Source organism: Tenrec ecaudatus, chromosome 1 (genome assembly GCF_050624435.1).
Source record: "Tenrec ecaudatus isolate mTenEca1 chromosome 1, mTenEca1.hap1, whole genome shotgun sequence".
In the NCBI taxonomy this organism is placed as follows: Eukaryota; Metazoa; Chordata; class Mammalia; order Afrosoricida; family Tenrecidae; genus Tenrec; species Tenrec ecaudatus.
Genome location: NC_134530.1, coordinates 250,369,183 through 250,381,888, shown reverse-complemented (window position 1 = coordinate 250,381,888; position 12,706 = coordinate 250,369,183).

The following is a 12,706-nucleotide window of genomic DNA, read 5'->3' as shown; positions in this document are numbered from 1 at the left end:
TTTTGTTGTTCCTCTACTTTATCAAACAAATTTCCTCTTCTAGCTGTAGGTCTTTCCGAATGAGGTGTCCTGAGTAAGTGAGGTGAAATATTGCCACTCTCGCTTCCAAAGAGCATCTTAGTAGCATTTTTTTCTAAGAGTGGTATAGTTGTTCTTCTACAGTCCATGGTATATTCAATATTTGTCACCAACACTACAGTTTTTATGAATTCAGTTTTTTCCTTCCTTTTTAATTATCCATTTTTGTCATGCCTATGGGGTGGTTGAAAAGACATGGCTGGGAACAGATGTGCCTTAGTCAGCAAAGTGACATCTTTGCTTTTTAAAACTTTAAAGAGGTGTGTTTTTTGGTTCCTTTGCTTTTTCAATACATTTGCCTAATGCAAAAATGGCTTGATTTTTTCCCCCCAGTGTATTTGTGTCTTAGGTATGTTTCTTGTAAACAGCATTTAGATGGGTCATGTATTCCTATCCAGTCTGCTACTTTTCATGATTTCTGGACTGCAGTTTCTATGGACATTGATTACTCATCCAAGTAGATTAAGATAACTATCAGGGTCCAGGTTATGTTGTTTTTGTTGTTAGGTGCCATTGAGGCAGTTCTGACCATCGTGACCCTATGCACAACCTAAAAGACATTGTTCAGTTCTGGGCCATTCTCCCAATTGTTCCTATGTTTCAGGCTAGTGTTGCAGTCATTGGGTCAGTCCTCTTGTTGAGAGCCTGCCTCTGTTTCACTGCCCTTCCATCTCACCAAGCACAATGTCCTTCTCTAGTGACATCATGTTCAATGTACGCGAGACAAAGTTTTGACATCCTCTCTCTAAGGAGATTGTACTTAGAGTTATACCTCTTCCCAGCGGTATAACTTTGTTTGTTCTTTTGACAGTTCATGGCACTTTCCATGTTCTTTGCCAGGACCACAATTTAAATGCATCAATTCCTTATTCAATGTCTAAATTTCACATGCAGGTTGAAGCAATTGATGGCTTGGGTCAGGCACTCCTTAATTCTTCTCAAAGTAACCTCCTTGCTTTTCAACCCTTTAACGAGGTCCTGTGAAGCAGGTTTACCCAATGCAATGTGTTGCTTGATCTCTTGACTACTGATTCCATGGTCTTTTGTTGTGGTTCAAAGCAAGATAAAATCCTTGGAAATCTCCATCTTTTCTCCCTATTTTATGTTCCATTTGAAAGGATTTTAGTCTGCTTTAAAATGAATTGTACCACAGGGAAAGAGGGACCAGACTTCAACCCAGTGCCGCAAGGTGTGAAGGCAACATCCCGGCGTGGAGTAGGGAACCAGTGGAGAGGTCTGGGAGGCTGGCCCCAGCACCAAAAATTAAGTGGATTCCTGCCCCTCCCCAAAAAGAATTTGTTTCAAAGGACGACATTGATTCTGCAGCTCCGGGAGATGGACATATCTGATCAGAGCACACGGGAGCAGATGAAGGGGCAGGAGGAGAGAGTGGAACACAGCCTGGCCCACCAGGCTGTGAGGATGTTCCTGAGTAGAGCAGCCAGTCTACAGAGAGAACAACATGGCTGGCCTCACTATGAGAAATGATGCCCCTCAGTGACTAAGGGCGATACAGGGGACAGCACCGGAGACACAGTGTGGGAATTGCACCTGACCTGATCCTACTACACCGAGGCAAAGCACTAGGGGAGCGCAGTGGAACAGCAAGGTCCCCAAGGAATGCTGAAAGTGGACTTTGGGGCCAGGGTGTGGTGCCCCAACAGACTGGACTGGAAAACACTCCTAAAGGCCAACAAATGATCCTTGAACTAAAAATTAAAAAATTTAAAAATAAAATGAATTGTAATCCATGCTGAAGGCTATAATCCTTAATCATCAGCAGCAAGTGCTTCAAATTCTCTTCTATTTAAGCAATCAAGATTGTGTCATCTGCATACCGAAAGTTGTTTAAAAAACTGTCTTCCTTTCCTGATGGTGCATTCTTCTTCGTAGTATCTAACTTCACCAGTAATTGGCTCTGCATACAAGACTGAATAAGTATGGTGAGAGCATACAACCCTCCCACACACCTTTCCTGATTTGAAAGCATGCAGTCTTCCTTTGCTCTGCTTACGCAACCGCCTCTTGATTCATGTGCAAGTCCCACATGAGCACGTGTTCTTGAATCTCCATTCTTCTCAAGGCTATTCGTAATTTATGATGCTCTGCAAAGTCAACTGTCTTGGTACAGGTACTAAAACACAAGTTAACACCTCTCTGGAATTCTCTGCTTTCAACAAGGTCCATCTGACATCTGCAATGATGGTCCGTTGTTCTACTTCCTCTTCTGAATCACCTAGCCTGAGCTCCTCGGGCAGCTCCCTGGCAATATACTGCTGCAACCAATGTTGGATGGTCTTCAACAAAATTTTACTTACATCTGATATTAATAGTATTGTTATCTACTTTGAGCATTATGTTGGTCACCCTTCTTTGGAATAGGTACAGATGTGGTTCTCTTCCAGTTAGTTGGCCAAGTAGCTGTCCTCCAAATCTCCTGGCATATCCAAGTCAATATTTCCAGTGCTCCAGACTATTTAAACATTTCTGTTGGCATGCCCTCAATTCCTGGAGCCTGTTTATGTCTAATGCTTTTAGGGCAGCTTGAACTTCTTCCTTTGGGACCATTGGTTCTTGCTCATATGCTGCCTTCTGAAACAGTGGAGCATCAACTAGTTCTTTTTGGTACAATGACTGTGAATTGTTTCCATCTTCTCTTGGTGCTTTCTGCATCATTTAACAGTTTGCCCATAGAATCTTTTAATATTGCAACTCAAGGCTTGACTTTTTTCTTGCGCTATTTCAGTCTAAGGTATATGGAACTTATCCTTCCTTTTTGGTTTTCTGACTCTTGGTGTCTGCAAATTTCATTACAGAAGTTTTGTCTTTTTTCAGCTGCCCTTTGACATTTTCTGTTCAGTTCTTTCGCTTCATCATTTCTTCCATTTACATTAGCTTCTCTATGATCAAGAGCAAGTTTCAGAGTCTCTTCTGATTTCCATTTTGATCTTTCTTTCTTGTCTTTTTAATGAACTTTTGATTTCTTCATGAGTGATGTTCTTAATGTCCTCCCACAGTTCATCAGGTCTTCTGTCATTATGCTGTGCTCAATGCAGCAACCCTGTTCCTGACATGCTTTTGAAATTCAGGTGGGATAGACTCAAGGTCACATTTTGGCTCCCTGGGACTTATTTTAATTTTCTTCAGCTTCAACTTGAACTTACAAAGGAGCAATTGATGGTCTGTGCCACAGTCAGCACCTGGCCTGGTTTTAGCTGCTGATATTGAGCTTCTCCTTCATCTCTTCCCAATTTGACTTCTGTGCATTCCACGTGGAGAAGTCAATGTGTACAGTCACTGTATTGTTGGAAGAAAGTATTTTCTATGAACAAGTCATTGGTCTTTCAAAAATCTATCATGTGATCTCCAGCTTTGTTTCTATCATGAAAACCAGGGTATGCAGGAATTTGTAAACTGGAATCCAGATGAAAAGTTTGTATTTTATGCTAGGAATGATGAAAATGGACTGAAAGGTTGGATTTAAGGTAGTAATAGTATCTTGTTTGAATATTTTAAAGATCACCCAGGCTGCTAGGTGTAAAATGAACTACAGAATTTCTTACATGGTAGAAGACAAAACTTACCCATTAACCTCTGCTTCCACCCTTCTTCCCACCAAAATGACTCGAAAGAACTTTAAAAAAAAGACAAAGGTTGTAAATACAAGGAGAATTGAACTAGTTATGACAGCAACATTGATTTGGAAGCCGGAAAGACAAAGGGATGCGTGGTATGCAGTTTATCAGATATGATTTCTATGCTGCCAATGGAGGAAGCAGAGAAACATCTAAGTTATATTGCCCATAAATCCCACTACCCTTGAGTTTATTTCTACTCATAGCAGCCCTGTAAACAGAGTAGAACTGTCCCTTTGGATTTCCAAGACTTTAAATCTTTAGGGAATCAGAGCGCCTCATCTGAGGACTGCTTATGAACACACTGGGGAGATAATTCTTCAAGGCACAGCAACATCTTGAACATTTCAAGATTTAACATCCCTGGCTATTACCTTATAAATGCCACTGGCCCAGGCCCCACCTCTTACCTCTTTAATAAGCTGAATGCTGCCTCATATTCCAAATTCTTTCTTTAAAGGTATTACTAAAACCAGGTTAAAAATCATTACTTTACAGGCTCATAATAATTTAAACTCTGATTATTAATCCAATAAAAATTAGCAGATTTGTGGAAGTATATATGTGGAGGAGGGACCAGAACAAGAACTATCTTTATTTTTCATATTGCGAACTTGATAAGACCTAAAATATACTAATAATGACCTAGCATTTCCAAAACTATGATTTCGAGATAGGAAGATAAGTACAACACATCAGCTACTCGAGTTGAGGGTGGCTGGTTCTGGGACGGAGGAAATAAAATGGCAGAGTTGACCAGGGGGCTGTCACGTTTTGGTAAGGAGACTTGTAGAATTCTGAGTCCTTTAAAAGTGCGTACAGGTGTTATCTTGATTAAATTTTAAATGAGATCATAGGTAGCAGTGGAAGTCCCGGTATTGATTAGGAGGAGATATACAGAAGGGCAAAGTAAGGCTAGGAGGTTTATTGTTAGCTCCGGTCAAGTTGGCTACTGACCGACAGCAATCCCAATTTATACCAGAATCAGAGGCCTTTCTCTGGCTGAATGTCAAGAGTAAAGCAGCAGGTCTTTCTTCCCAGTTCATCTCAGTCTGAATGCTTCCCTGAAACCCATTCACACTCCAGTGACAGATAGGAGGAGGTGGCAGCATGCATAAGGTGCGTTGTCTGAGAATTGAACCCAGATTGCTTACATACCAAACTACCCCCACTGCCTTCAAGTTGATACCTGTTGATTCCAACGTGGCTCACATGGTTTCTGAGGTTTTAATCTCTGTAGAGACAGAACAACTCATCTTTTGGAGAAACTGGTTGATTTGAACTGCCAACCATTCAGTTAGCAAACCCAACCCTTAATCCACTTGGTCTCTTGTGTGGAAGGTGATCATTGTACTGCTGGGCCATCACTGTGACCTTGACGATTTAACAAGCTCACAGAGCCAACAGATGGAGGAGCCAGGAAGTCAGTGAAAGTAGTCTTAGTGAAAGCAGTATTCTCTTAGACTTGAGCTCCTGACCACATCTCTGTTCCAACTAGAGGAAGGGAAAGGGTGCAGCGAGTGGGCCACTGGCAGGAGCGAACCAGTGAGATGTTCTCTGAAGGTGTGTTTTCACTCTTGAGACTCCACGGGTTGCCCAAAGGGCACTGTTCTTCTAGCCCAGTCATTATGAGGAATGGAGGGAGCCAGGCTTTAGATCGCATACGATAGACCTACTAAGAGAAGACAGGAAAATAGGACAGAGTCCCTGTTTTCAGATGCTCTCTTCTCAAAGTGAGTTAAGAATCCTAAGACTTGGACTGACTCAGTTGAAATGACTAATCCCTGAGGCGCAGCTCCCAATAGGAGGGACCCGAATATTACAACACTGCCCTAGTCATTTTGGGAGTAGATCACTTCAGAGCCTTCTTGTATAGACTCTCTAGTTGAGTACATTTGAAAGGAATCTCATCTCAAAAGTAGTTTGGCTTAGGGTTTCCAGCTTGTTTTTTTTCATTTCTTTTTAGCATAAGAGCAACCTCTTAAGTACTTACCAAACTCTCTCTTATTTTTCATGTCATTTTTATGTAAGATAATTTATTTCCAAAACCAAACTCATTGCTATTCAAAGTTGATTCCAACTCATAGTTACGTGATACAGTGTTTCTGAGGCTGCAAATCCTTACTGAAGCAGACAGGCTCAACATTCTCCTTCAGACCATCAGTGGGTTTGAACCACCGATCTTGTGATCAGCAGTCCGACACTTACCCAACAGTGACAAGAGGGTGCTTATGATATTTCATATAGGTACTGAGTTCAGTAAATACATCTTCAGAATCCTCCTCAGTCTTGTTACTTTTTCAAACCTCTTTCAGTTCTCCTGGAGGTAGTCTCATAGTCATACGAGTAGATTGGTTTGCCTGTCCTTCCAACGACAGCTCAAGTTCAATTTTCCATCTAGGTCTCTTTACCTAAACACTCTTACTGTTTTAATAATGATACAATTTTTCTTGCAGACCATTTTGAAAATTGAGAATATTATGAACAATTTAAGAACCATGTGTAATTCCACTGCCTAAAAAAAAAAATTCCACCTCTCCCTACTAATAACATGGGTGATCTCTTGAGGAGTATGATCAAGATTTTCACTTGTGCATCTTCAGCCCCAGACAGAGGATCTGGCATGTGCTCACACTCAGAAATATCTCATATTTTTTAGTTGGGGATTTAATATTGAAATAAAAAATACAGTTAAAAATGTTATGATGAGCTAAGCTGCTTGGCAGAGGGGTGAAAAGTCTTTGAGAAGTCCACATGCCAACGTTAACTCACCACATACACGTTGAAGATCCTCCACATTCATCTTGCTAAACCTTCTTCCCCACACCACGGAGACTTCCCTTTTCGCTCTCATTGACCCAGTTCTTAGTTGCTGAGGACCATCAGCTGGTCTTTCAGCTGAATACCATCAGCTGGTCCAGCTCAAGTCAGCTTTTCATACAGGTGTCTCTGACCATTTGACTTAATTTATTTCCCTTGCTCCTTTGAATCGTCTCCTTCGCACAGGGCAAAGGAGAAAGTAGATCTGGAATAAAGATAAATGTATTTCAGCATCTTACTCAGAAACATTGCGAACAGCTAATCCTAAATTAGAGGGTGGCAGTTTCTGTGCGATAGGAATGATGAGTTAGTAAAAATACTCTTTCAAGGAAATGGAATTCCGTTTATGGGACTTTGTGGTTCTTTCCTCTTTTGGTTAGAGCTCATATACGATAGGAGGGTTCTGTAGGACCTGTGGATTAGCCACAGTCTAAAACCGTGTGACAAGGGGAGCAGCTTAATTCCTGCCATCTCCAAGTACATAAAAAGACGAGAAAGCTTAATTTCGACGGCAAATCTACCCGATTCAAAGGAAGTAGGAGAAAAGTGAAATCATTCACTCTATTCAAGAATTTTGAGCATATAACTGTTTTATTAAGCTCATAGAAAGCAGCCACTTCAACAAATGCAGATTTTCATGCTCAGTAAGTCGGCCGAGGCAGTGCGAAGGAGAAAGACTCCACGGGACTATCAGACGAATCCTGATTGCCTCTGGATATTTCTACTTGTGTGCAAAACCAGATTGATCCTCCAGGGAAGACGGTCACACGATTTTGTAATTTCTCTCTCACTCTGAGTTTATTCACACAGATGGATGTGACCATTCAGCAGGGACACAACTAAAGCAGCAAACTGAAGAGGGAGGGGAACGGGGAGGGGGGGGGATGGAAAAAAATGAAAATGAGCTGATTCCAGGAACCCAAAGGGAAGGCGAATTTTGAGATTAGGGCAACGAATGTATAAGGATGCTTTACTCAATTGATATATGTATAGATTGAGATAAGAGTTGTATGAGCCCCAATAAAATGATTTAAAAACAAACAAAAAGAAAAAAGTTCACTTGCTTCTTTTTTTTTAAAACGTTTTATTAGGGGCTCATACAACTCTTATCACAATCCATACATATACATACATCAAGTGTATAAAGCACATCCATACATTCCCTGCCCCAATCATAGCCCTTTCCCCAGAGGCACCCTATTCACAGTGCATTTACGCTAATATGTGGTGGTTTGAGGTAACGGTCTTAACATGGTCATTACTCATGTTCCCTCTCTCCCCACCTTCCTTTTGACATGAGCGTCCCCTCCTATACTATGTAGCTTGCTCTTGATGGGGCAAGGGGTCCGTTCAGAGCGAGGGGACTTGGGAGAGCTGCAGCAGCAGCCGCAGCAGGAAAGGAGGCTCCTTAGTGGCGACAGCAGGCCACAGCACCACAAGGGGGCGCTGGACCCTGCTGACTACTGGACCCAAGGTTAGGAAGAAATGTGGGATGAAGAAGCCATTTTCAGAACCAAAGGGGTGCCAGAGAAATTAGCAGAGTAAATATGGTAAATTCTATCAACTCCACCAGGGGAGCATGGGTCTGGCTTTCATCTCCTTAGGTGCACACAGTCAACTGATGACTTCTAAGATACCACTTGTGTAGTTTTGGAAGAAGCTTCCAGAACCTGCTTGACTCATAGGATCATGCAGGTCTTCCATTCTGAGGAAATGCTGTTTGAGGCTGTGGTGGGTTTGTAGTTGATTGAAGTATCTGAATATCTGCCTCTTGCAATAAAAGTTTCTTGAGGAATAGCTTTAAAAAGGAAGTTCCTGGGTAGGGCACACTGTTAGCTCTGCTGGTAGCTGAAAGGTTGAAAGTTTGTGTTCACCTAGAGGCGTCTTGGAAGTAAAGCCTGACAATTTAGTTGTGAAGAACTAAGACTCCATGGAACAAGTTCTACCCTGACACACATGGGATCAACATGGGGTCGGAATTGGTTTGATGGCGACTGGCTTTAATTGAGCAAGGCACTGTGATGCTGCTGGTGGTAGTGATGTGGGTATGGGTTGGGTTGGAGTGGGGGAGATCAGAAGATGAATAAATTATCTATGCCTTTGAGGACCTCGATTAGTAGAGGACCCTGCTCCTCTTCCCATTGCAAGAAGTCATAAGTTTATGACACCCCCACTCAGCTCTACTGCCAAACAGAATTTATTTTGTCCTGTTGGACAGATAAAGTAATGTGGGTGAAAGAAAGAGAGAAGAAATCAGAAAGAGGGTAGAGGGCTGTGAAACCCTTAGCACAATAAACTGTAGTACATGAGCTTTTCCTTCAAATCTGGGCCAGATTTAAAGGAGGTTTGGGGAAATCAATGTGAAAAAAAAAACAAAAAACAGGGGAAAAGCAGTTCTAGGTATACAACCCAGAGCAACTAGCAGCAAATAAGGATAGAGGATAGGATGGTTTAAGAGCAGGGACATCAGCACCAGACAGCAGGGTTCCTCTTTGGCTTTGACCAAAAGTGATTGTGAGCAAATTACTTAACTTATCTCAGATAAAGTCTCTTCATTTTCATGAGATCTTTCATAGAATCCAAAGAGTTAAACCATAAAGATTTAGAAATGGTCAGAGCCTAGGCAGCCTCAGAGGCCTAGCAGGAGAATGTTGTACATCTTTTCCCTAAAGTATTTCTACTAACATGACTCTGTTTTAGTGTCCTCATCTGTTAAGTGTAGGTGACAATAGTACCTGGTACTTAGTACACTAGGAGTCTCTGAGGGGTGCAAATGGCTAAGCACTTGACCAGTAGCTGAAAGGTTGGTGGCTTGAACCCATGCAGAAGTATCTCAGAAGACAGAACTGGAGATCTTCTTCCAAAAGTTCACAACCTTGCAAGCCACAATTAACTTGAAGGCATTTAAAAACACATAGTACATAGATTAGTTCTTAACATTTCTGGGTATATAGTCGATACACTGCTGCTCTCCCTCAGGGCAGCCATAAACAGCTACAGAAACCATAAATGACAGCAAGAAGACAATAATATGCTAACGCTAACTTCACAGTAGGCTGAAGAGAGAACCTGCATTTCACTTTCCCATTTTAAGTTAGGTTACCCAGTCTATTAAGCCAAGTAACAACAGGTTTTTGTATATTGTATACAATAGCCATAACTTTTGTTGAGTAAATTAAAACCAGACACTCAAGGTTAAATAATATTAATTCATTAATATTATTAAAAATGAATTAATTTTAAATTAAAATTTTAATTAATATTAAATTAAAAATTAACTTCATCACCAACATTAGGCTTAAGGTGTTTGTCTCAGCTTCTTCTTCTTTTTAACTATAGAATTATCTTCTTCGTGCCGTCTTTTTGTAATGGAACCATCCATTTAGTTTCTTAAAATAAGATTTAAAAAATACTATTTTCAAGAAGTGGAAGTTCTCTTGGCTTTGGATCGGGTGCTAATAATAGGTCTTTTTTATTACAAAAACCATTATCTCAGTATAACTGCCCTTTCCCTTTAATCACTAAATACAGTTCATCCAGCCTGATGGTAGAATGTGAGTGGATTTCAGGAAATTTTAAAAGTTCTGCAATTCTGATGTTCATGGATTAAAAAAAAACCCCAAACTCCACTTGTTAGTGGTTGTATATAGGTCTTTACTTCTCTAAGCGTTCTTTGCTTTACTGCTAGACTTCATGCTCCTTGTGGGCAGGGATATGATCTGTTTCATCACTATTGTAACCCCGGTGTCTAGCACTAAAGTCTGTGATTAATTACTATTTCTCTGAATTCTAGGAACTCTGACTCCTATTAATGTCCTAATTTACTAGGGCTCCCATTTCAGAAGTTCTACAAGCCTTTAAAGAACAGAAATTTGCTCTCTTATAATTTCAGAGGCTGAAAGCTCAAATCAGTGTCTCGGCTATGTTGATTCTTTCTGTGATCTTTTTAGTCTGGTGCCTGCCAGTACTCCTTGGTGTTCACTTGCTTATAGGCAACAATCACATGCTATCTTTCTTCTCCTGTGTGTGCGTTTCTTTGCCTGCTATGTTATTTTTATAACTTATAAGTGTTTAGGTTTAGGATCCAACCTACTCTTACATGACCACAACTGATTGATTAATTATAGTACATTATTCCTACTCAACGACAACTGATTTAATACTTGTGATGATTCCATGAGAGCAAACATCATGACTAGTGTTTGGTCAGTCTACTGTACAATGCACAACCACACTGAAAGATACATAAAATCAACTAGCACAATTACTGTTGTAGTCACTGCCACATTAGTAAATAACCAAATAAGGCAGATGTGATTATCAGTATTTTGGGGTTTCTAAACTGAGGCAGGAAAAAGTTAACTTGCCTGCCCTCAAGTAAAACACCAGTAGGTGAAAGGACAAAGATCAGAACCCAGGCTCTTGTCCAAGCCTGCCTGTGTTTTGGGTCTCTGTTTTCCCAGAATGACAGAGGAGTTACATATATGATGCTTTTCTCCTATTCCCCACACTATCAAGAGATGCATATGAAAAGCATTTGGAAATTATTGAAGTTGTCAAGGATTTTTTTTCTTGCTTGGATCCACAAAAAATGCTCATGGAAGCAGTAATCGAGAGATAAAAGACAGTTCGTATTGGTAAAATCTGCTGCACAGGACCTCTTTTTATTTTATTTTTTATTTAATCACTTTATTGGGGGCTCGTGCAACTCTTATCACAATCCGTACATCCATCCATTGTGTCAGGTACATTTGTACATTTGTTGCCATCGTCATTCTCAAAGCATTTGCTCTCTACTTGAGCCCTTGGTATTAGCTCCTCATTTTTTTCTTCTCCCTCCCTGCTCCTGCCTCCCTCATGAACTCTTGATAATTTATAAATTATTATTATTTTGCCATATCTTACACTGTCCGACATTTCCCATCACCCACTTTTCTGTTGTCCATCCCACAGAGAGGAGGTTATATGTAGATCATTTTAATCGACTCCCCCTTTCCACCCCACCCTCCTTCCACCCTCCTGGCATCACCACTCTTAGCACTGGTCCTGAAGGGATCCATCTGTCCTTGATTCCCTGTGTTTCTAGTTCCTATCTGCACCAATGTACATCCTCTGGTCTAGCCAGATTTGTAAGGTAGAATTGGGATCATGATGGTGGGGAGGCTGGGGGGTTGGTGTAGGAAACATGTGGGAACTAGAGGAAAGTTATATGTTTCATTATTGCTACACTGCACCGTGACTGGCTCATCTCCTCTCCACAACCCTTATGAAAGGGATGTCCAGTTGTCTACAGATGGGTCTTGGGTTCCCAATCTGCCCTCCCCCTCATTCACAATTTGGTATTTTGTTCTTTGATGCCTGATCCCTTAGACACCTCATGATCACACAGGCTGGTGTGCTTCTTCCATGTGAGTTTTGTTGCTTCTGAGCTAGATGGCCAATTGTTTACCTTTAAGCCTTTTTGATAGGCGGGCACCATCAGCTTTCTTCACCACATTTGCTTATGCATCCATTTGTCTTCAGCGATTGTATTGGGGAGGTTAGCACACAATTATATGATATTTTGTTCTTTGATGCCTGATAACTGACCCCTTTGGCACCACATGATCACACAAGCCGGTGTGCTTCTTCCATGTGGGCTTTGTTGCTTCTGAGCTAGATGGCCACTTATTTACCTTCAGGTCTTTAAGACCCCAGATGCTATATATTTTGATAGCTGGGCTCCATCAGCTTTCTTCACTACATTTGCTTATGCACCCTCTTTATCTTCAGCAATTGTGTCGGGAAGGTGAGCATCATGGAATGCCAGTTTAATAGAACTAAGTATTCTTACATTGAGGGAGTACTTGAGAGGAGGCCTAAAGTCCATCTGCTACCTTAATACTAAACCTATAAATATATGCACATAGATCTATTTCCCCATCCTCATATATAAATATATTTACATATATACATGCCTATATTTAGACTTCTATAAATGCCCGTTGCCTCCTACCTCTTTTGTCTATTTCCTTTTACTTTCCTCTTGTCCCACTATCTTGTTCAGCCTTCATTTGGGTTTCAGTAATTCCTCTCAGTTTGCACAGGACATCTTAAGAGTATTGAAAAGCTTGTTTTACCTCATTGATCATGTTACATTTGCATATGTTCATTTGTATATTTAAGATCCTTCA